The sequence below is a fragment of the Diabrotica virgifera genome, chromosome 2 (assembly GCF_917563875.1).
Source record: "Diabrotica virgifera virgifera chromosome 2, PGI_DIABVI_V3a".
Classification (NCBI taxonomy): Eukaryota; Metazoa; Arthropoda; class Insecta; order Coleoptera; family Chrysomelidae; genus Diabrotica; species Diabrotica virgifera.
Genome location: NC_065444.1, coordinates 180,574,116 through 180,601,256, shown reverse-complemented (window position 1 = coordinate 180,601,256; position 27,141 = coordinate 180,574,116). Strand labels below are relative to the sequence as shown.

Genomic DNA, 27,141 nt, shown 5'->3' with positions numbered 1-27,141 from the left:
GCGTTAGCGGCGAGTAACATTTTAGTAACATTCCGAGGGAATGAGAGCCATTATTGCGAGTAGTATACTCTACTTTATCTACGACAAATTAATTAATTTAAGATTTTTAATGAACAACTTTATTTGTTGAAAACATTAAAATTAGTAATAGTACAATTAATAAACTGAATTGGTTGAGAATCATCATTAACTTTAGTAGAGTTTTTAATACAAATATTTGGGATCTCGATTGCTGTAGAACAAGAAGATGGTACATTACTGTTTATCTCTTTAGCGATAGTATCTGCTGTAGTTGCCTTGTTTCTCATAGACTGATCAATGTATCCTTCAGCTACCTGTGTTGACTTCCAGCCCCCATGACGCTTTAATCCAGTTAAATCGCCTCCTCCATCAATATACAGAGTGGCAGAGTGGTGTACAATTAAAAGATTCTTCATTTTCGTCCATCTCAACACAAACTGTCAAATATACTATTCGTTTGACAGTGACACTTTTTGAGGTTGATTATTTTGTTTCCGTGGTGAATTTTGTGATTGTTGTGCCAGAGGGATTAATAGCTATTAATCCCGCATTATTAATCCCTAAGGGATTATTATATGGCATTATATTGCAAACACCACAAGTATAATACATATATTATGTATCAGTCGTAGATAAAGGTATTGAACTGTCCAATATTATGGTACATAATAATATTTCAAATTAGCAGATTTTGGCACTTTCATTTAAATATGGTAAGTAACAAAGTTTAAAATTGTTTCATTAACTGTGTTTTATTACCTCTTGTTAAACCTAATATCTAAAACTTAACCTAAGGCAACTGTATTTTGACACAGCTTCATTTATTTTTTAGCTTTGTTCAGTTTCTAAGGGCTTGATGATAACGTACAAATTGTAAACGCAGAAACCGGTCGCCCACAAACTGTAGTAAATAAAACCTTCAATAAGATTATGAGCATTAGACAGACTGCTTATTTCCTAACATTTACACAATGTGCTCATACCAGTAGCTAGTGAATTACTTTATCAAGGAGCTTCGGGAGACAGAAGTCAAATTAGTAAACTTGGAGCGTGCGCTGATGTAGTTTTGCGTCTAACTGCCGACTTAGACAGAATCAATCATAACGCATTTTTTGATAATTTATTTTGCTCACTTCCCCTTATCGAAGAACTGCATAAAAGAGGTAGGTATATGGGCGACAGGAAGTCTCCGATTAGATCGACTACAAAATTGTAATTCTGTTATGAAAACACACCAACAAATGAAACTAGAGGGTAGGGGAACTTCATCCGTTGCAAATACTGAAGGTGGCAATATAATTGTTTCTAAATGGCTAGACAACAAGACTATTTACATTGTTTCTAACTGTGCTGGAATATACCCTCAGAATAAAATAAAACGCTGGTGTAAACCTACTAAGACTACTAAGGAAGTGAACAGAACATTTTCTGTTCAGTTTTATAACAAAAACATGGGAGGACTAGACCCTCTAAGGAGAAGACACAAACGCTGGTACATAAGAGTTTTTGTGGATGTTCTTGTTGTAAATGCATGAATTTTGTACAAGAAAACGTGAGTCCAAAAAAAAAATCTGCTTGAATTCAAAGCAAGTATTGCCAGAGCATTAATAAATTTGGGAACACAGGAAGAAAATAAACGAGGTAGATCTTCGTCTGTTACACCACCTCCCATTTTGAAGAAGAAGAAACTGAATCATCATGCACCCCCTGAAATTAGATAAAGTAATTGGGGGCACTGGACACAACTAATAAATATACCAAATGCTCGAAGATGTCACTCTAAAGCTTGCAAAAGAAAAACAAAATACATCTGCAAAAGGTGCAACGAGCCGCTGTGTCCATCGTGCTTTGAACATTTCATACCAGTAACTGACACTTCCCCGATTCCGCAAGTGCATAGTGACCAGTAGAGTGGGCGGACTATTTTTTAGGTTTAAGAAAAAAATTTTATAATTTTACACTTAATATACTATTTTCTAATATTAACGTTTAATATTTCGCAACAAAATAATTTTTCTAGGAAAAAAAAATTCCTTAAAATTATGCATGAGAGGGATATATTTCTAACATACTTTAAAACAATAAAATAATTACAAGTACAGTACTATTTATTTTGGGCTCTATGTGCTGTATTTGTATCTCGAATTATATTTGCTACAGTTTACTTTATAATATATATACAGTGCGTAAATTCATTATTTCGTAAACCGGTGACTTTAAGGAACAATCCCGACACAGGTCGACTTTTATTTTTAATTTCCGATTTTTTGGCATATCTATCATACTAGTGACGTCATCCATCTGGGCGTGGTGACGCAATCGATGATTTTTTAATGAGAATAGGGGTCATGTGATAGCTCATTTGAAAGGGTAATAAATTCTCTATTCCATAATATAAACATTAACATAATTATCTATACAAGGTGTTCAAAAAAACATTTTAATAATTAAAATAATTGAGACAAAAAGAATAATGAATGTAATTTATCTAATTCAAAATACGTTTTAATGTTGTCAGAAAACAGGAAAAATATTTATTTGACAAATAAATATTGTTTTTCGCTTAAATTCAATGTTACAGCTTCCACCCACTTGCCTCTTGCCAGATTGAATATTTCGTTTGACCGAAAATGAATGTTTATTTGTCAAATAGTTTTTTTTTTGTTTTCTGACAGTAGTAAAACGCATTTTCAATTAAATAAATTACATACATTCTTCTTTTTGTCTCAATTAATTTAATTTTAAAAAAATGTTGTTTTGAACACCCTGTATAAATAATTATGTTAATGTTTTAATTAATGAATAGAGAATTGAATACCCTTTCAAATGAGCTATCACATGACCGCTATTCTCATTTAAAAAATCATCGATTACGTCATCACGCACAGACGGATGACGTCACTAGTATGATATATATTCCAAAAATCGTAATTTAAAGATAAAAATCGACCTGTTTCGGGATTTTTCCTTGAAGTCGCCGGTTTACGAAATAACGAATTTATGCGTTACTTTATGGACGCACTGTATACTATAAAATAATAGATATCATATTATCGGTTTGAGATAGCAGTTTTATCACAAGTATTCATAGACAACCGAGGAAGTGCTACAGTTATTTGGTAAAACTTTCACAATATGAGTCGACTAAGTAAAAATTTACATATTAATTTTAAAGAATATTGGGAGAAAAGTGGTATATAATTTTTGTTAATATTTTAAATTTGCGACGGATGAATTCAAAATTAGCAAAGTTAGACTAACAAAAAGAATACTCAAGTGAATATGTGCATTAAATAAAAAAATGTGAAGTGATTTGATTAAAATTTAGTAAACTTGTATTATAATGGCATAAAATCAAAGTGTGCATTAGTGTAAACTGAACAAAAAGTGCAAAGTGCAACTAATAGCAGATTGTGTAGGCTCACTATTAAATTTTATTTATAAATAATGTTTCACATTTTTATATTTGCAATTATTATCTATACGTAAATCCCTTTAGTTCTAAATATGTGCAATATTTATTTTATTCATTATTGTTTTAATTTTTACACACACATCTTTCTCTTTTTGTTTTTTCGGGGTTTTTTATTAAGCGGGGAATTTTCTCGTTTGTTTAAAATACTTTATATTTCTGCTATGTATCCATTTCTTTTCTGCTATGTTACGCTATAATGTGACTTACGCTCTTTTAGTTTTATCATGTTGGAAAAGTACAATAATTATTAAAATTTACGTCTTCGAATAACATAGATTTGGGATCCATCGTTTGATATTTGATACGACGTGACGTTTCAGAAAGAAATTTACCTAGTTTTTTAAAGAACATAGTTACAATAATTGTACACTCAGTCAAATCAATTTTATAATCAACAATTTTACAATATTTAATGCAAATAATACACATAATAAGTATTAAAAATTAAAATACTAATATTGTATGGTTTAAATTAAAATACAATATTGACAGCATGACAACGACATCTGTGAGATATTTTTTGACATCAGCAACTTCGGTTATTGTCGTCAGGCGAGAGGACATCGAAAGATCGAGATGAAAAAAAGAAAGAAAATCAAGCTGCCTATCTCACACATCATACCATCTAAAAGGAAGAAATTGTTTCTGTAATACAACGTGAATTATTTTTGCGAACTCATCCCCGCAAATCGTACCGGTGATAAAGGAAAGGAAAATTTATAAAAAAGGTAATATTAAAATAAAATAAATATTTTTGTTACTAATACGATTCTGCCCAGTTTCACACACACAGTTTTATTTTAGTTTACTTATGCCATTATTAATATCCATAGTATATTTTTGTTTTATATTGTCTAATATTCTAATTGGTGTAAGAGCTGCTGATATACTCTTTACTTTTCTTAATTTTTTTGCTTTGAGGTGAAATTGCGACGGTCTTTTGTCGTAATGCACACCTCATATTGAATATAGAATAATCTGAGGAATATTTGTGTTTGGGGATCAATTTATTTACATATCCATATTATGATGTCACATTATAGAAAAACGGAAACTTATTATGAATAAGGTAAAATGCTTCCATGGATCTCGACAGATTCTTGGATCTATCCTTACATTAGAACTTGTATGTCATAATTTTACATCATTATATCTTCACTTGCATAAGATTTCGTTCCAAAAGTGTCATCAGTTAATATTATTAGCTTTACTCAGTCTATCGTTCTATAATTACTTATGCCAGAAGCCATTATTTATTCTAAGTGCTTATTTTGTTCACTGCGTTTTGGAGGTAACTAGTTGTTTCTTCAAAAGTTTTACTGACTGTTAGTATTGCAGTACCGTCTGCAAATGTCATCATCATAGAATATACATAGAATATTGGATATACATAGTATGGGTCCCAGAACACTGTCATGTGAGATTCGTGCTTTGTTTGGTCGTATTTCTGAATATTCGTCTTCCTGTTTAACTCCAAAAATTTTGTCTTCCAAAAATGACTGTATTAGATGGACATAGTGGATGGAAAGATATCTTTTGGGTTTTAGTTACAAGTCTATTATTTTTCACACTTTATTGAATGCTTTGCAAGGTCTAGAAAAATAGCAAAGCACTTTTCATTTTCTTCTAGAGATCTCTATAATATTTGTTTTTCAATGTACTTATCGTTGAGTGTTTATTACGGAATCCAAATTGACGAAAAAAAAGTAATTTCTTTATGATGGAGTATATTTATGTTGTATTTTTATTTGCAATAACTTCTCAAATAATTTGGAACTAACTGGTAGCAAAGATATTGGTCTGAACGATTATACTTTAAATGATGAAAAGGTTGCCAATGCGAGTCCATTATACCACTGGATAAGGAAATGAGTCTATGCTCGCAATCTTATAGTTTGTATGTTATTTATTAGTTGTTACAATCAAGGGGCAACCGGTTTCGAAGCTTACATTTTATGCTTCATCATCAGGCCCAGTACAAATAGTCTTCACATATACAAACTACTAGCTAAAATTAACAAAAAGACAAAATGTACATACTTATAAAAATATAAAAACAACTATGTCTAGGTTATGACTAAAAACATGCAATAAAGCAAACCAACTGTGGAGTATTGAACTCAGTGTTCCATAAAGTGTATATTGAAACTTTCTTTTATTGGGAGTGACCAGTCTGATGTAAATTACTTGGTATATAAACTTTAATATATACTACCATCAATCCTTAAGTGCTCAAGGGTTGATGGAGTCCAGACAAGAGGGTATAAATGATCAAAATACACATAAAGTTTTTTGCAATAGGTATGTACTTACTATTATGTACAAAATACATACTTACATAATAGTAAGTACATACCTATTGCAAAAAACTTTATGTGTATTTTGATCATTTATACCCTCTTGTCTGGACTCCGTCAACCCTTGAGCACTTAAGGATTGATTGTAGTATATATTAAAGTTTATATACCAAGCAATTTACATCAGACTGGTCACTCCCAATAAAAGAAAGTCTCAATATACACTTTATGGAACACTGAGTTCAATACTCCACAGTTGGTTTGCTTTATTGCATGTTTTTAGTCATAACCTAGACATAGTTGTTTTTATATTTTTATATGTATGTACATTTTGCCTTTTTGTTAATTTTAGCTAGTAGTTTGTATATGTGAAGACTATTTGTACTGAGCCTGATGATGAAGTATAAAATGTAAGCTTCGAAACCGGTTGCCCCTTGATTGTAACAACTAATAAATAACATACGAACTATAAGATTGCGAGTATAGACTCATTTCCTTATCCAGTGATTATACTTTATTTAATTGTCTCCCTATTTTGGAAATCGTGATTAGTTCAGCTGTTTCCCATGTTATTGGTATATATTGTAAACTGAACACTGCATTTATAAAAGTAAGGGAGAAAAATAACTTAAAATAATCTGGTATGAATATGATGCAAAACTAATCGTTCAAAGCGAAGATGATTTACAACGTATGCTGCACAAATTTAATAAAACTGCCAGAAAATATAACTTAATTTACCAACAAAGGGATAAAAAGCATGGTTATAAGATCAAATATACTCAGATATATATTAGAGGGGGTAAGTCAGATAATAGATAAATGATGGAGTTTAACTATCTAGGCATAACACTGTGTAGCTACGGAAAGCTGGAAACAGAAGTGGAAGATCAATTAAATAGAGCAAACAGAGCAGCAGGTTGTCTGAATTAAACAATATGAAGAAATAAAACTAACGGGAAAGAAATGACGAGCGAAATTTACAAAACTGTCACCAAACCAATAAATGATATACACAACCTAATAATGATATACGCAGCAGAAACACAACCTGACAGACAGGGCAAAAAACGGTAAGATACTATGGGACGGAGCTAAAAGAAGGTACATATATACGACGGAGATACAAGGTGGAGAACATCAAGTGCTGGATGAGAAATAGAAGAGTAGAATGGAACGATCATATTTGTTCCCCAATAGGAGACGGTTCTCCAATAGGAAGACGGTTAGTGAGAAGACCACGAAAACGATAGAGCGACAACTTACTGGAGACACATTGAAAAACAGAGTCATGTCTACACAAAAGAAGAAGGGAAGAAGAAGATATTAGTTGTTTTAGCGCTTTCGTTTGCCACCTTGACTTATATATATTATATCGGTTTTATAGCGTTCTACGCCTTTCTGTTCCTAATGGCCCCTCCTTTCTATTGTGGCAGTCTTCCTCTCTTAGATTTCTTTCATACATCGCCTTGGAGATGCCCTTTATCCATGTAGTTGCAGGTCTTCCTCGTTTTCGTTTTTCTGTGGGGTCCATTCTAACACTTTTTTGGGGACTTTCCTTTCCTCCATTCGTCTTACGTGTCCTTACCAAACTAGCTGTTGTCTTTCGATGTCATCTATGATTGTTCTTTCTATTTCCATTTGTTGTCTAATGTCGTCGTTTCTTATGTGTTCGAGTCTAGATCTTCTTGCTGACCTTCTCCAAAAATCCATCTCAGTGGCTAGTAATTTATCTTTGTACTTGTTGGTTAATTGCCAGACTTCAGCTCCATAGGTTAACACTGGTTTTAATATTGTCTTGTAAATTTGTTTTTTATTTTCTGTTCTTCTTATATTTTTCGCCACAGTACCGAATTCAGGGCTCCTATCACCTGTTTTCCCTTTACTATCATTTCCTTAATATTTTCTTCGTTTCGTCCCGTACTAGTTAGTTTTATTCCCAGGTACATATGTATTCATTGCAGCTTGGAATTGTCTCCTGTTCCAGTTTCACGTTCTCCGTTTCTTCCCGTCCTACGCATAGATATTGTGTTTTTTTAGTATTAACCTCCAGGTCCCATTTTCTATATTCCTCTATTAGTTTCCTTACCATATAATCCAGATCTTCCTTGACCTGTGCAATAATTAAAATTTGGTCATCTGCATAGTACAGCATATAGTAGAGTATCGCATCTTCTATCGGTAGTCCCATTCCATTGCACTTCTTCTTCCATTTTCTAAGGGCTTCATCAATATATATATATATATATATATATATATATATATATATATATATATATATATATATATATATATTGAATAATACTGGCGATATACAGCATCCTTGCCTTAGACCTTTAGTGTCCAGGAAACCTTTTGATATTTTACTTCCGCTTTTAATTTTGGATGTCGAGTTTCTATATAGTTCTTTGAATGCCTGTAAAATAGATACATTTATGCTGGTCTTTTCTAGTACTTCCCATAGTCTATTAATGGGGACCGTGTCATATGCCTTCGTTAGATCTACTATGAGTAAATGCAACTCTTAGGCTCTTGGCAGCCTTTTTTCTATTACTTGAGTTATAGGGAAAATGTTGTCTATTGTGGATCTACCTGCCCTAAAGCCGCTTTGTTCCTCTGATTCGTAGGGATGGTACTCTTCACATATTAGATCTTTTAGAATTCTTTCGTACAGTCGACTTAGTGTACTAGTTACGGTAATACCTCTGTAGTTATTTGGATCTGGTTTATTATCTTTCTTATGTATAGATGTTACCCAACCTTCTTTCGATGTCTGTGGTACCGGTTCTCCATACAAAAATCTGTTCTTTAATGTTGTTAATATTTTAGCTAATTTTTACCATTTTTAAGTAGTTCTGCAGGTATTGGGGCGCGACCGTTTTTTAATAAGGATATTGCTTTTTTGGTCTGTTCTTCGTTTATATGAATTGGCTGTCCTGTGACCTCGACTATATTGTGTGATGTGCTCCTGTATTCTGGTCTGTTTTCTACCAATAGTGATTTGTAACGTTCCTCCCATTTCGTTGTTGCTATAGGGTTTATCACAATTTCTTCTATTTTGTTGGTTCTTACTTTCTTTATAAATCTCCAGGCTTCTCTAGATTTTCTCCCTCCGATGTATGTGTCCAACTCCTGACATTTGTCTTCCCATTTTTGATTTTTGGCGTTTATGACTTCGGTTTTGAATTTATCACGTGCTTGCCGATATTCACTTTTTTTATTCTTGTTTTCTCTGTCCTTTAGCCATTTATGGTATACTTCCTGTTTATGTTTTTTTATTTCTTCTAGCTGATCATATCACCAGTAATTTCTAACTTCTGGCTTTTTCCTTGTGATACCTAAAGGTTCTTGTGCCGCTTTGTGTATTCCATCTACTATTTTTCTGTAAAGATATTCCGTTGTTTCTTGTTTGTATTCTGCAGGAAAAGCTTGATCCAATCTACTTTTATATAAATATTGTGTGCTTTGATTTTTCAAGCTATTAATATTGTAGTGTGTTATCATTTTGTTGATGGTTATCATTTCTAAATGTAGGTATGTATATTTTTACTTTAAGTAGATGATGATCGCTACCACATTCGGCTCCTCTGTATACTCTTATGTCACTCACTTTGAGCTGTGTTTTTTGTTTGATGATCATATAGTCAATTATGGATCTAAGGTTTCTTTCTGGTGTATTGTGTCCATGTATATATTGACTTACTTAGTGAAATTAAAATAACTGTAGGTTGTAATAATAATTACATAATTTAAAATAAAATATTTTGAAAACGATTTCTGCAGTGGAAATCTAAACGTCAAATAACATTAATTATAAAATCCAATTTTCATTATAGTAGGGGAGGAAAGTATGCTAAATTTGCAGTTACTCAAGCGTTATGGGGACCTATTGGGTTGTGAAGAGTAGGTCCCAAAACCAAAAAAAGTTAAGTAAGTTAAGTTTTCCATAAACTGGAGGACTTTCCATTTTTTGATTTAATTTTCCATTTCCAAAAAGTGTTTTTCCGATTATAACGCTATCTCTCCATAACTCGAAAAAATGTCTCGAATAAAAGTTGCTTATTTTTATGTAAAGAATCCAAATCTGCAATAAAAATTGGGGCTCCTATTTAAGAATTTAAAAGAAACCCCCCACCCCACCTCCGTGGCCGGTCGTGTTTGGTGCCATTCGATAGATTTTTCAAAAATATTGAATACTTGTATTTTGCAGTTTTCCGATTTGATGTTCATTTCGCGAAATATCGCGTGGTTTGTATTTCAGATTTTCCTTCTTTCTGTACTGTCACTGCCACTTCAAGTAGGTATCTCCTTATGAACTTTTGACACTTGGCAGACATTCGTGACCCAAGATGGTTGGAAAAAGTTTTTGGATAAGGTTTCACCATATTCCCTAAGGTTATCTACTAACATCGGCGTTAAGCCATTTCAATTTCACTATTTTAGAATGTAGATTGGATTATAATTATAACCATTTTTTGGTCTTGGGGCTAGGTAGCAAGTATACGAGTAAGTAATCATAGCCACATTTTTCTACATTTAAAATTTTAAACTTTTTTTCAATTTTAATAGTGGGATTACTTATTCTATTTTAGGTTCACTGATGATGGACTGATAGGTCCAAAAACGTTCGTTCTGAACACATTTTATGCAATCCATTGGGATTTTATAAGATTTTATTACACAATTATACCTATTACTTATAAGTTGTTTTACTTCGAAGTTAGAGGTTATTTAACTATATGGTATACAGCCAACCCAGGAAACTATCCCTTTTAAGTTAATAAAATCACTTTTTTAGTTAAATTGTGGTTTATTGTACATTTACAGGATACAAGGTTTCTCCTCATGTGATATTCTGACGCGCTCGAGTAACTGTAAAAATCGCCGCTTGGGCTTACCGACCATAATATAAATATCAATTGTGTAAACAAATTTTATTAAAAGAAAGGTACAATTTCATAATGCGTGAAAAAACATGTTTAAAACTTTAGATAAGCAATTTGATTAACAATAAAAAGCACTTGTGCTTTTTTATTTGTTTATTTAAAATTATTTCGACGCTATGCTTACGTTGACTCCAGCCTAATGCCCCACGATGAGGCCATCACATTTCTCTGATGCTGAATAAAGGAATAATTTAGATAAGCTATTGTGTTTAAGATAAAAAGCTAATACTGATTTAAACGTAAACATTTTTTTATAATTTGGTATTTTTTGTTGAAATAAACCACCATTTTACTTTAAAATTAAGTATTAATTTCCACTTCGGAAATCGTTCTCAAAATATAAAACATTAATAAATTAAACAAATTTGTTTTTGTTGCTTGGTAGAAAATTCCCCTAATTTAATTATATCTGACCCATTCATATTGACAATTTATTCATACATTATACATTTTAAAGTAGATGACTAATAGCGTTGTTAATATTTATGAGTTGCGTTTCTGGAACCACTTTATTGGCAGTTAGTTCATTCAATTACATGAAATAAACAAACTCTAACTTATAGTCTAAGAGCTGGGAGCGGATTTGCTGCGTGATAAGTAATATGGAAAAACTATACGGGGATATGTTGAATTAGTTGTGTACAAGTCTTTAACCAATGGCCGGAAACCAGAGTTGAGGCCGAGGGTAGTTATAAGGGGTCAAAATCGCGGTTTTTATTATTTTTTTGTGACGCTCATGATAGAGATAGTGCACCAAAATTTGGAAATAAGTAGGTCATGAGGTACCTAAGTAAAATGGGTGGGGGTAGGGGTGAATATAAAAAATATAAGGTTCTTTTTGCGACGTTCATGATTGAGACAGTACACCAAAATTTGGATATAAGTAGACCATGACATAAGTAAGTAAAATCCCCAGACCCCGAAACCAGAGTTGGGGAGGAAGGTAGTTATAAGGGGTCAAATTCCCGTTTTTTATTATTTTTTTTTGTGACGCTCATGATCGAAATAGTGCACCAAAATTTTGGAATAAGTAGGCCATGACGTAACTAAGTAAAATCTCTAGGAGTGGAACGCTGCGTGGCCGACAAAAGTGTGGGGCAGGGGTGAATATAAAAAAATGTAAGTGGTTTTTTGCGACGTTCGTGATTGAGGTAGTGCACCAAAATTTGGGAATAAGTAGACCATGACATAACTAAGTAATATCTCCAGAGGCGGAAACCAGAGTGGCGGACGAGGGTAGTTATAAGGGGTAAAATTCGCAGTTTTTATTATTTTTTTTTTGTGGCGCTCATGATGGAGATAGTGCACGAAAATTTGGGAGGAAGTAGGTCATGACGTAACTAAGTAAAATCTCCAGGGGCGGAACGCTGCTTGGGGTACAAAGAGGTGGTAGGCAGGGGTGAGTATAAAAATATATGGGGGTTTTTTGCCGTTCGTGATCGAGATAGTGCACCAAAATTTGGGAATAAATAGATCATGACATTACTAAGCAAAAACTCCAGGGGCGGAAAGCTGCGTGGACGACAAATATTGTGCCAGGTCAAAAAAAATAATACACACTGCGACTTTGACACCTTAAAACTGCCCTCATCTCCAACTCTGCTTTCCGGCTCTGAGGATTTTACTTAGCTAAGTCATGGTCTACTTATTCCCAAATTTTGGTGCACTATCTCAATCTATAACGTCACAAAAAACCCCTTACATTTTTTATATTCACACCTACCCCCACCCCTTTATCGGCCACGCAGCGTTCCACCCCTGGAGATTATAATTAGTTACCTCATGACCTACTTATTCCCAAATTTTGGTGCGTCATCTCGATCATGAGCGTCACAAAATAAATTATAAAAACGGCAAATTTGACCCCTTATAACTACCCTCGTCCCCCACCCCTGGTTTTCGGCTCTGAGGATTTTACTTAGCTTTTTTATGGTCTACTTATTCCCAAATTTTGGTGCACTCTCTCAATCACGAACGTCGCAAAAAGCCCCTTATATTTTTTGCATTCACCCCTGCCCCACCCCTTTGTCGGCCACGTAGCGTGCCACCCCTGGAGATTTTACTTAGTTACGTTATGATCTACTTATTCCCAGATTTTGGTGCACTATCTCGATCATGAGCGTCACAAAAAAAAGAATGTGTGTGTACTTTGTACGCACGTAAGAAGTAATACTTCTATTACATATTATGTGATTTTAAGGAAATTGATATAATGTACTTTAAACAGTTTATTTATATTTCATTTAAATATTAAACGAATTTTAATGCTTACTACTTTCCAAAAATTTTTATTAAGACAATACCAAAAATTTTAAAAAATAAAAGAATAAAACGCACACAAACACATTGAAAAATGCCACAAAGAAAAAATGATTTCTGAACGATGATAATTGTTGGCAAAAATTATAAATACGCATTTTCTGAAAAAAATTATATAACAAATATACTTACAATCATAAAATACATAAAACAATAAAAAAATAAAAACTTGTATCGGGATTCGAACCCGCGAATTTGGGGACGCTTTGATTCGTAATCGAAGCCTAGACTCACTCATCCAATTACACATTATTTGTCATGTGGAAAAATAGGGCAGCTGAACGTTTTACTGTTTGACAGTTGTTCTGAATTTACCTAATCAAATTATGTAGTTTGATTTTTTTGGAAGAAAATATTAAAATATGACAAAGCAGTAAGAAAACAGTATATTAGATGAAGATTGGTAGAACTTTTGTTGGTAATCAAATTAAGTATGTAAATCAAAGCATTACATACCTACTAGATAAATAAATCTACGCCAAAAAATCATAATTTAAAAATAAAAATCGGACCTAATTTCGGATTTCTCTCTAAAATCCCCATTCTTGAGAAAATAAATGTATTCCAACCTAATCCAAATGTATAATAACAATATGATTATAATAAAAACTACTTACCAAATTAGAATGAGTTTTCCTTGTCCAAAAGTCCAAAAATATATATGAAAACTATTTAAAAAGGCAGTATAACTATTAGCTAACTTTTGTTTGTTGTTTCTTTTCCCACAAATTTCAAAACGCAACAACCATAAATAATCAAACCACACATAGAGAAATAAAAACAACATTTTTTTATTTCTCTATGAAATCACAGCTGTGCCACAGCCGCCATATTGAATAATTTTTGACATGTCATTTGAACATCCAATCAGAACAAAGTTATAATGCGCATGCGCCCGGATCGTAGGTTTTAACATATAAAAATTCACCCTCATATCGCGCGTAAAGAAGTATAACTTCAAAAATAATTGAAACGGCGACTTTGACCCCTTATAACTATCCTCGTCCCCCACTCTGGTTTCCGGCTCTGGGTATTTCACTTAGTAATGTCATGGTCTATACCCTTTATATTTTTTATATTCACCCCTACCCCCACTCCTTTGTCGGACACGCAGCGTTCCGCCCCTAGAGATTTTACTTAGTTACGTCATGACCTACTTATTCCCAAATTTTGGTGCACTATCTCGATCATGAGCGTCACAAAAAAAATAATAAAAACTGCGACTTTGAACCCTTATAACTACCCTCGGCCCCAACTCTGGTTTCCAGCCATTGGTGAAAGACTTGTACACAACTAATTCAACATATCCCCGTATAGTTTTTCCATATTACTTATCACGCACAAAATCCGCTTCTATCTCTCCGACTATTAACAATACCCGTCAGAAAAATCATAGCATATGATATTAAAATGACAGTAAAATTCGCGTGTTAGTGATTCCATAGTAAATCCAATTTATTTCTCTAAGGCAATGTGTATACCCATATCCCCGTGGGGCTAAAAAGGTTATGAGACAAAAAAATATTTTTTTCTTCGCTTTTTGAATACGTTTTTGTCAAATAAAATTATTTTTGACTTAAGGAGGTCACATTCAAAAGTGTATAGGATTTAGAATAAAAGAAAATTGAATTGAATCCCTATTGAGTAGTGAGTAATTCACCCCATTCTCAAAAACGCACTCCTTTAAATGGTAGCATTCCGAGGTTTTTTTTTTATATTTGGGGGTGCATTGAACATAATATGGAATATTAAAACACCTTAAGCGTTGTGATTCCTTTCTAAAATACATAATCAATAGCCTTTATATGTATAGACTTTTGAAATACAATTGGAAGAGGATTTTAAATAATTAAGACGAAGGTATACGAGGTATGAAAGGAAAGTTGTATCTGAGTGCTAACAGTGTTCACTGATAAACTATGTATATTATAATATACCTACACACATAATTTGAAAATGTATTCAATTTAATTTTTTATTTTAGACAATGGTAGTCTTCGCTATGGACGTTCGTGATGTAGCCATTACAGTGGCTGTCGTTTTTACCGCCATCTTTATTATCGTGACCATATTGAAGTATACTAGTAATAAGATGGTGAGTAATAGGCATGGATCCCGCGTACCAAAAAAAAGTTGATTAAGAAAGCTGAAAATTTGTTAATAGCTTAACGGTGTCTCCTCGGACAAACTTTTATGTATGGAGACGCTGGAATAGGAGAAGTTTTAATTGTGGAACAGTTTAAAAATTTTAAACGTCAGACTACGAAAACGTGCCATGTATTTTGTCGGACAGAAATTTAAATTGATTTATTACCCTTTCATTAAACTCTCATGCAAAAATCATACGGGTATTTATCACCAACTGGGCATTTTAATAAGTCTGACACGTAGAACATGTCAAATGACAGGATTTATGTTGGTGATAAATAGCAGTCTGATTTTTGCACGAGATTTTTGCATGAACGAGTAACAAATCAATTGGAAGTTTTGTCCAACAAAATACATAGGACGTTTTCCTAGTCTGATGTTCCAAATTTTTAACCTGTTCCACAGTTAACTTCTCCTATTCCAGTGTTCCCGTACATCAAAGTTTGTCCGACTAGACACCGTTAAGCTATTAACAAATTTTCAGTTTGCTATTAATCAACTTTTTTTTGGTACAGTGGATAAAAAAGACCTTTTTTCTACGGTTGTGCTAAAAAAGTCACTTTCAGCCAGGAGATTCTGACCAATAGAAAGCTACAGAAATGCAAATTAAGGTGATAATTTTTGATAATATCCCGTCGTCAAGTATATTACGTCAGATGCACTTCGTTGCTACGAAAAAATACATTCAGTGACATTAAGAGGAAACAGTAGCGATCAACAGGTAGCGAAAACGCGTTCCAAGATTGCGGCTGTAATTTTGAATATTTTTTTTGAGATATTTGGCACACGTATTCGTAAAATAATAAAGAATGGCGGTGCAGAGCCCAATTTGAAAAATATATTAATATGTGGAAATTACTCTGTAATTAAATACAATATTAAAAAAACGAGCCTTTACCGCCATTAAGAAGAACAAAAAAATACACTTTCTTCAAATAAACTTTTTTATCCGATGCCTAGATTTTGTGTCATTTTGGAACTACTAATGAAATAAAAAATTTTAGTAGTTCCAAAATGACACAAAATCTAGGCATCGGATAAAAAAGTTTATTTGAAGAAAGTGTATTTTTTTGTTCTTCTTAATGGCGGTACAGGCTCGTTTTTTTAATATTGTATTTAATTACAGAGTAATTTTCACATATTAATATATTTTTCAAATTGGGCTCTGTAAAGCCATTCTTTATTATATTACGAATACGTGTGCCAAATATCTCGAAAAAATATTCAAAATGTCCTGTCGCCAGTGGGGGTACAACGGCCTCCGTAATTCAGATGGACTTACCCAAGTTTTTTTTTATATATTTTGACCCGTAGAACACGATTTTTTAGGTAACAGTCGATCCGAATGTCGATAAGATTGTTATAAACAAAGAACCTGAGGAATCACATAACAGCGATTTTTCGCAAAACAAAACATTATTTTTGTATTTTTTGGATTTTTTGGGCCATTCTAAGCAAAAAATGATTTTCCAAGTTTTTTCGTAGGATGCATAGTTTTCGACATAAACGCGGTTGAACTTTCAAAAAATCGAAAAATTGCAATTTTTGAACCCGAATAACGTTTGATTGAAAAATAAAATAGCAATTCTGCTTACCGCATTTGAAAGTTCAAGTCAAATTCTATTGGTTTTGATTACTTTCATTGCTAAAAATTAGTTTTTTTATTGTTAAACAAAGCTATCAACACATAGTGATTGAATGATGTTTTCAATGCATTTCTCATTTGAAATCGAACGAGTAGGCGCGCATATATACAATTTCTACGTAGATTAAGTTCATTAAAACGCATGCATTGGGCACGGGAAACACTATGTGTTTATGGCTTTGTTTAACAAATAAAAAATTTATTTTTAGCAATACAAATAATCAAAACCGATAGAATTTGACTTGAACTTTCAAATGCAGTAAGCAGAATCGCTATTTTAGTTTTTAATCAAAAGTTATTCTGTTTCAAAAATTGCAATTTTTCGGTTTTCTGAAAGTTCAACCGCGTTTATGTCGAAAACTATGTATCCTACGAAAAAACTTGTAAAATGATTTTTTACCTAGTATGGCCCAAAAAATACAAAAAAGTTTTGTTTTGTGAAAAATCGCTGTTATGTGATTCCTCAAGTTCTTTGTTTATAACAATCTTATCGACATCCGGATCGACTGTTACCCAAAACATTCGTGTTCTACGGGTCAAAATACATAAAAAAAACTTGGGTAAGTCCATCTGAATTAAGGAGGCCGTTGTACCCCCCTGGCGACAGGACTATACAGCCGCAATCTTGGAACGCGTTTTTGCTCCCTGTTGATCGCTACTGTATCACCTTAATGACAGTTAATGTTTTAAAAGTTATAAAAGTGATGACTTTCAACCGTAAAATATTTTATATCAACTGTGCGTTTAACAGTAGTAATTTGTACTTACATAAATAAATTACAATAAAATTTTGGTTTTGAACAGTTTTATTCATGAAATAATTGCAACAAATTGCACTCGATCTCTAAAATTACTATAGAACTTTAGAGCTCGTGTGCAATTACTACTGATAATTTGATAAAATAAAATTATTTTGACATAATATTTAAAAGTTAGATCAGTAGACAATTACAATGGTTTTGAATCGTTGCCTTTGTCATGGAAACCAATATCGTCGTCGTGATAACCCATTATATTGAAAGTTTAGTTTTGAGAACCTTGTCAAAGAATTAATTTGTCTATTTTCACTTCTAAATAAAAATTGATATAACTCTATTTTTTGTGGCTTTTTTTCCAAACGTACGGTCCTAGAAAAAAATATTGTTCCTAACTCATGCGGAAAGTGTCTTCCCGCACTCGACTGCTTGCCCGAATTCCGCTATCGCGTCGTTCGGGTCAACGGCTGTCTCGTGCGTGAAAGTATCACTTTCCTCACTAGTTAGGAAAATAACTATTTTTATCTTAGTTGACTGTTGTATTTATTAATATCTTGGTTTCTTTTGCTTATAAGGCGTCGAATTTCATGACGATTTCAACCATGATATAATTATCACTTCTGCCTTTTTTGTACTGAAAATGTCATAGGAGATAAGCAAAAAAAAAGGAAAAGAGGCGAAACAGAGTACGTTTCCCTTAAAATCGGCTTTTTCTTATTTTTCGCAACTTTTAAAAGGTAAAATTTTTCGCTTCCATTACCGTTATGCTATTGTTTTTCACGTTCCTTATCCTTATTATTAACAAACTTTCAAGGGGCATAAAGAAAAAAATCACAGAAATTGACCTATTTACATTGCATGTTTAGGTAATAATTAAACACCCTTAGAGCAGTAGGCATAAGTAGCAATTATGCAAATTTTTTTTAAAATAGAATCAATACTCCTCTGTCGATTCGTAAAATGGCATAATGGACAAAATCGTCTTAGTACATTGTTTACAGAAGAAAATTACATTTTCACGCAGATTACCCTCGGAATCCATAGTTTTAACGTATTTTACTCCTTGATTTTACCTTTGAGTACTGTCAAAGGCATTATGCATAAAATCGTTGTTTAACTTCGTCGAAAATCCGATGGTCTAATTGCCGGTTTCACCAACGACAAATACTAGTTTATTCTATGAATAAAGTTATTCGACCAATAAACTGACATTTCTCCATTTTACTAACGTCAAATAAGACTTATTTTATTTATTTATCAAGTAAATATTTACTCTTCGAATAAATTGGCAAGTTAATCTCGCTCTAAATATTTATAAGAAAGTAAATTCGTCAGTTTAAGTTTAAATTATCAAAATTGTATTGAAACAAAATAAAAATATAAACGATAAAATTTTATTCGACAAATAACTATTTATTGATTTATTTCTTCGCGGGTTGAAAACCATAGAGTTCCAAGCGACATTTTGTACAAAATCGGTTTTTGTAAAGGATTCTATTTAATAAAGAATTCTGCATCGAATGATATTTGAAATACGTTGAATTGTTTCTAGATGACGGTGTAATCCATAATGAAATATGGTTTCAAGTACGTGAAATATTTTCAATTTCGGTCCATAAGGATCCAAGAGACATTTTACGTCAGAAATAAAGTAAAAATTTTGTTGATTCGTGATGTATTCAATAAAAAAAAGATAAATTTAATTAGGGACATTTTTCCATAATGTATAAGTATTTTTTATTTTTATTTCGAGTTCTCTCTTTTTAAGCTTAATTTTGGAAAAATATTTTTTCTTGTTTTTTTGTTATGATTTTCAATTTAACAATAAATATCCGCTTTATTTTGAAATTTATTGCTTAATTTCACCAATTGCGTTACAATATTTTGGAAAATTTAAAATTTTCTGTGAACTGTTTATCTTATATTCCTTAAGGTTCCAAGTACAAGGCTTATAGTGCATTAAGGTTCCAAGTACACTGCAGACGTCGTAAAAATGTTACAAAATGACACATTCGAATCTTACTTATGACATTGTCTAACTTGAGGTTTTGTCACAATTTACCACACTGTAGCATAAAATAACTTTAACATTTACAGTCTTTCAAATAATGAAGTTATGACAGTTTAAAATTAGAAATTTGTTTCCTGAAAAATTTGTGAAATGGCGCTTGGAACCTTATTGTTCTCAGTCCTCGTCTTGTTGGTGAAACCGGGCCTAACTGTAGAAATATAGTGAAGCATCGCACCTCGCCAGGCACATCGCCGCGATGCTCGATGCGATGTGATATGTTCTACCATTAGACCAGTAAGGATTTGTTTTTAGGTGGATGTAAAATGTGGCATTCAGATTTTTTCGGGTAAAGTTAGGTGATAACTTCGTTAATAATAATTGATTTATGCTCCTTCTCAAATATGCCCGGAACATTAATTAAAAAAAATAAAATATTTAAAAATTTCAAAAAATTTCGTTTTTTTTTCTACTTTTTTTGCTTATAACTTTAAAACGATTCATTTTGGAACAAAGTCGTACAGGAATAAAACAAAGATAATTAAATTTTCTATCAGATGCGATTGGTTAAAAATGTCTTAATTTATCACCCTTGCTGCAATATAGCAATAAATATAAAATAAGGGTGCAAAACAAGCCTGTCTTTATTCAATGATTTTCCATCGCTTAGGTTACACTTGGAACCATCCTAATTCGCTTAGAAAATTTTTGTAATGTGCTAAAACCGTATACCAAATTTCATTAAGATTGACTTACTAGATTTTGAATAATAATTTTGCAATCTAAACTTTTTTTTTATTTAAATTTTTTAAAATCTTGCACAACAAAAACTAGAACATACAAAGATTTGTCAATTTTTTTACATATAAAGAAGCATTCCACCTATCTAATGCCCTTTACAGAATTGAAATGGGATTATTTAAGCACCCTCAGCAATGTTTTAAAGTTATAAACAATTTTTTGGCTTATAAACAAATTAGTCCTGTGGCCAGGAGGGGGTGCTACGGGCTCCTTTATTTAGATGGACTTGCCCAAGATTTTTATATATTTTTGACCCGTAGAACACGATTTTTTGGGTAACAGTTGATCCGGATGTCGATAAAATTGTTATAAACAAAGAACTTGAGGAATTACATAACATCGATTTTTCGCAAATAAAACATTTTTTGTATTTCTTGGCTAATTCTAAGCAAAAAATGTTCTTACAAGTTTTTTCGTAGGATGCATAGTTTTCGAGATAGACGCAGTGGAACTTTCAAAAATTCGAAAAATTGCAATTTTTTAACGCGAATAACTTTTGATTAAAATATAAAATAGCAATTCTGCTGACAGCATTTGAAAGTTTTAGTCAAATTATACCGGTTTTAATTACTTGCATTGCTAAAAATTAATTTTTATATTATTAAACAAAGCTATTTTTTTATAAGCGAAAAAATTGTTTATAAGTTTAAAACATTGTTGAGGCCACTTAAGTAATCCGATTTTAATTCTGTAAAGTGTATTAGATAGGTAGAGCACCTCTTTATATGTAAAAAAATTAGACAACTTCTAAATGGTCTACTTTTTGTTCAGAAAGATTTTAAAAAATTTGAACTTTTTTAAAAACATTTAGATTGCAAAAATTTATTATGCAAAATCTATTAAATCGATTTTAATGAAATTTGGTACACAGTTTAAGTATGCTACAAAGATTTCCTAATTTCCTAAGCGAATTACTAAGATTCTAAGTGCCACCAAAGTGGTTAAAAACATTGAATAACAAAAGGCGTAGTTTGTCCCCTTATTTTGTATTTATTGCTATATTGCAGAAAAGGTAATACATTTTTGACCAGTCGTATATCACACAAAATTCAATTATCTTTATTTTATTGTTCTCTACGACTTTGTTCCAAAACGAATCGTTTTAAAATTAGCAAAGAAAGCAGAAAAAAAACGAAATTTTTAAAAAATTTTAAATATTTTAATTTTTTTCATTAATGTTCCGGCCATATTTGAGAAGGAGCATAAGTCAATTATTATTACTGAAGGTATCACCTAACTTTATCAGCAAAAATCCGAATGTCACCTCTCACATCCAAAAATAGACGTTTTTTCACAAATCCTTACTGGTCTACATGGCGAGTATGCAATTTGTGGCGAGTATCGCATCGCGGCGGTATGCCTGGCGAGGTGCAATGTTTCACTGTATTTGTACATAGTCCAGAAGGCCACTGCGCATCCGCTAGGAAAAATATTCTAATTCGGATTTTTTGCACAATCTTACTCAAAAAGGACTCCTTTTAACAAATTTGCATGTTGCCAGGACCAAAAGGTAGTCAAAAATTTTTTGAACGTTTTTTTTTTTGTTTTTTTCCTAAAATTATTTTTTTCGCATCGAAAAAATTTTTTTAGGTTTTTTGGATCATTCCAAATAGAAAAGGTCTTTAGTGACTTTTCTCTAAAAATTATAGTTTTTGACATATAAGCGATTAAAAATTGAAAAATTGCGAAATCGGCCATTTTAAACCCTCAAAAACTATGTGAAAAACTGAAAATTTGAATATTTCCAAGGTAGGTAGATATTCTTTAAACATCGATTGATGAAATCCCGAAGAGTTTTTTGCAATACAATATTCAAAACTCCTTTGTTTTTTAATTGCTAATCAAGCGTGCGCGACACTATTTTCCACCGACAGTATGGTGCAAATGAAAGGAATAAATTCGTTATTTTGTTAACCGGTGACTTTAAGGAAAAATCCCGAAACAGGTCGATTTTTATTTTTAAGTTATGATATTGTGGCATATATGGTATACTAGTGACGTCCTCCATCTGGGCGTGATGACGTAATCGAAGATTTTTTAAAATGAGAATAGGGGTCGTGTGCTAGCTCATTTGAAAGAGTCTTCAATTTTCTATTCAGTAATATAAACATTTATGTAATTATTTATACAGGGTGTCCTTCTACTTCTTTTTTGTCAAATAATCTAATTTAATAAAAATTTTTTGGACACCCTGTATAAATAATTATGTAATTGTTTACATTACTGAATATAGAATTGAAGAACCTTTCAAATGAGCTGCCACACGACCCCTATTCTCATTTAAAAAAATCATCGATTACGTCATCACGCCCAGACGGATGACGTCATCAGTATACCATATATGCCACAATATCATAACCTGTTTCGGGTTTTTTCCATAAAGTCGCCGGTTTATCGAAATAACGAATTTATTCCTTTCATTTGCACCATACTGTATACACATGCAACGGTGTCGCGCACGCGTGATTAGAAATTAAAAAACAAAGGAGTTTTGAATACTGTATTGCAAAAAACTTTTCGAGATTTTATCAGTCGATGTTTAAAGAATATCTACCTACCTTGGCAACATTCAAATTTTAAGGTTTTCACATAGTTTTTGAAGGTTAAAAATGGCCGATTTCGCAATTTTTCAATTTTTAATCGCTGATATGTCAAAAACTATCAACTTAAGAGAAAAGTCACTAAAGACCTTTTCTGTTTGGAATGATCCAAAAAACCTATAAAAACTTTGTTCTATGCAAAAAAAATAATTTTAGGAAAAAAACAAAAACAAAACTTTTAAAAAATTTTTGACCACCTTTTGGTCCTGGCAACATGCAAATTTGTTAAAAGGAGTTTTTTTTGAGTAAGATTGTGCAAAAAATCAGAATTAGAATATTTTTCCTAGCGGATGCGCAGTGGCTTTCTGGACTAACACTAATACCCATCTTTTGAATATTTACTGTTTCATTTTATTGTAGAAAATAGAAGATGGTATCTATATAAAAATGATATACATCCTAGTTGGTATTATAGCTATTGCTATTATATGGTGCTTTGTCATTAAAAAATATAAAGTAGTCCAACAACAACAGCAAACCAAAAGCAACAATAATAATATGGTAAGCAAAAAATTAAAAATAATAATAATAGGGTAAGTATTTTTTGTTTTATTACACGTTTTTTGTTCTAAATAAATATATGTTTACAAAGATTTTCTTACCTCCATTCATTCAACATTCTCTTAGCAATATAAATTAAATCGGTTACAAGATAACGATAGATATACAGGGTGAGTTTTTAGTGCGGGATCGGTCGATAATTCCATTACGGTATAGAATATCGAAAAAAGTTATTTAGAAAAAATGTAGGCAATGATATTCTCCACGCTTGGAAAATATGTCCATTTCTACAGGGTGATCAATAACAGCGTGGTATATCAAACATATAATTTTTTAAATGGGACACCCTATATATTTTTTCATATTTATATTCCCCTCATAATTCTTGTTCATATAATATATTGTTTTGAATTACTATACAGAGTATTTAACAAGTTATGACTATTTCTATTTCGAAATCCCTATGAGATTAACACCCTGTATATAAAGAAGTAATTCATAGACAATAATTTGTTTTATGTAGTAAGATAAACAATATACTGTACTTTTTAAATTAAGTCTAATTGAAATCATTGACGAATGTTTGTATACAGGGTGAACTACAAAACTAAATTACGATTTTCTCTATTTTTTTAAACGGATCACCCTATATTTTATTTTTGAAGAATATTGTATTTATTATACTCTTTCATTTTTATATAGCATTCCCTATATCTAAACTTATTACTTTCAGAGATATTTTTAGTTTTCTTCAACTTTCGGGAATACATTCAATTTTTCTAGTAGAAATAAGTTGGTATTGAATGATAATTAAACAAAATTATTTTTATTCAATAAATAACTAACACAAAATATAATCCATAGCAATATGCAATGAATGTATCAATGAATGTGATATTAAGGAATTATCATATTTCCCTAATATACAAGAATCATACAATTCCTACAAAAGAAATATAGGTATCTTGTGTATAATAAAATTACAAGATTATTTTTATTTAATTAACAACTCACACAAAACATTAATCAAAACAATATACAACTAATTTAATAGTTTTTAGATTATTATATCAACAGCATTCTAAGCCAAGAAGTGTAACACATTCCTAATAGCAGATTGTGACCCGCAGTGATTAATAATATAATTTTCATATTAAATTTAATTAATATGCATCAAGAAATCCCTACTTTATGTAGAGATTATGTGATTATGTGATTGGTCCACATTTTTTGACGGTTGAGGTTTTTATACGACGGTGCTCCAGTTCTTCCAAAATTGATTTTTTTCAAGTGGAGCTATATAAAAAACCTTGTATACCAGAAGCATCCAACAACGCTTGATGATATGAAAAATAGAATAAAAGAAGCTTTTAATAATATTGACTTACAAAAATGTTAGAAATGTGGCTCGGTCATTTGAATATCGGTTACAAAATTGCATAGACGTTGAAAGTGGTCATTTTCAACATTTACTTTAGACTTATATCCTTAACATCACATTAATTGGTACATTCATTAAATTTTGTTATGGTTTATTATTTTTTTGTTAGTTATTTATTGAATGAAAATATTTGTCAAATTATTACATAATACTTATTTGTTAAGTTATTTATATTTATAAGAATAATTGAATGTATTCCCGGCAAATGAAGAAAACTAAAAATATCTCAGAAACTAATAAGTTTAGATATAGGCGATGCTATATAAAAATGAAAGAGTATCATAAATACAATATTTAAAAAAAATAAAATATAGGGTGATCTATTAAAAAAAATTGAGAAAATCGTGATTTTGTTTTGTAGTTTAAACGTGCTTATAAAAATGAATGTTCTACTAAAAAGTTCTTGGCTTAGAATGCTGTTGATATACTAATCTAAAAACTGTTACATCAGTTGTATATTGTTTTGATTTATGTTTCATGTAAGTTATTTATTGAATGAAAATAATCTTGTTATATTATTATATACAATACAAAGTTTTTTGTAGGAATTTTACGATTCTTGTATATTAGGGAAATATGATAATTTCTTAATATCGCATTTATTGGTATATTCACTGCATATTGCTATGGTTTATATTTTGTGTTAGTTATTTATCTAATAAAAATAATTTTGTTTAATTATCACTCAATACTAACTTATTTCTACTAGAAAAATTGAATGTATTCCCGAAATTTGAAGAAAACTAAAAATATCTCGGAAAGTAATCAGTTTAGATATAGGGAATGCTATATAAAAATGAAAGAGTATATTAAATACAATAACGTTGAAAAATAAAATATAGGGTGATCCATTTAAAAAAATAGAGAAAATCGTAATTTGGTTTTGTAGTTCACCCTGTATACAAATATTCGTTAATAATGTGAATTGGACTTAATTTAAAAACTACAGTATATTGTTTATCTTACTACATAAAACAAATTATTGTCTACGAATTACTTCTTTATATACAGGGTGTTAATCTCATAGTGATTTCGAAATAAAAATGGTCATAACTTGTTAAATACTCTGTATATTAATGCAAAACCATATATTATATAAACAAGAATTATGAGGGGAATATAAATATGAAAAAATATATAGGGTGTCCCATTTAAAAAATTATATGTTTGATATACCACGCAGTTACTGATCACCCTGTAGAAATGGACATATTTTCCAAGCGTGGAGAATACCATTGCCTACATTTTTTTTAAATAACTTTTCTCGATATTTTATACCATAATGGAGTTATCGACCGATCCCGCACTAAAAACTCACCCTGTATATACTAAGTTAATCTCTAATATTACTACTATGCAAGAGAAAAATAAAATTACTAAAATAAGTACATAAAAAATACATACAGAGTGTTCCAACGAAAATTTGACCCCACACTCAGTAATTCAGAAACCAAGAGTTTCTTCAGAATTAAAAAAAAAACATGCCAAATTGTATTGAAAGGGTGACGAATTTTCATGCAAAATCCGTCCCCCTTTCCCTGCCCCACATCAACCACCAGTTTTTTTAAAGCAAGTGTAGTCGAGTTCCACATCATTTGAAAGATATTTTTTTTCTCCACAGAACCCTCTATTTTTTTTTCGGAATAACTTTAAAGATAATTTTGGATTTAACTAATTTATAATAGATTTGTTAAGTCCAAAATTATCTTCAAACTTATTACGTAAATTAGAAGAAAATAAAGCGTCGTTTAGAGAAAAAAATAACCCTTTAAATGTTGTGCCACTCGACCACGCTATTTAAAAAAAAGTGGGGGTCGATGCGGGGCAATAGGGGGTTACATTTATTTTGAGGGCATGAATTTTGCATGAAAATTCGCCCCCTCCAATTAAAAATTGACGTGTTTTTTTAAATTTTGAAGAAGCTGTTGGTTTCTGAGTTTCTGGGGGGGGGGGTCAAATTTTCGTTGTAACAGACTGTATAGAAAAATATTTTTTTGGTAGGTAATTTTAAAAACAACTAATTTTGCAGATAATTTGTTTAATAACAAATTAAGTACCCACTTTTGGAGTAGAACTTTTTGATAATATTATTTATGGAATTAAAAAAAGTTATATTTTGTTAGATTTTTTCCGCAAGTAAAAACTACATAGACTCCATTGTTAATAAAAAAAATTATTTTGACT

At 31.4% G+C, this 27,141-nt stretch overlaps 1 long non-coding RNA gene across 1 annotated transcript in view; it reads left to right on the top strand.

The window, feature by feature from the left end:
* The first annotated feature begins 3,114 nt into the window (after window positions 1–3,114).
* LOC114326506 (uncharacterized) overlaps window positions 3,115–27,141 on the top strand; it is a 44,299-nt gene continuing 20,272 nt past the window's right edge. The window contains exons 1-3 of the long non-coding RNA XR_007696234.1: window positions 3,115–4,224; window positions 15,043–15,153; window positions 23,376–23,516. This is a non-coding gene — a long non-coding RNA (uncharacterized LOC114326506). The remainder of the gene's footprint in view (window positions 4,225–15,042; window positions 15,154–23,375; window positions 23,517–27,141) is intronic.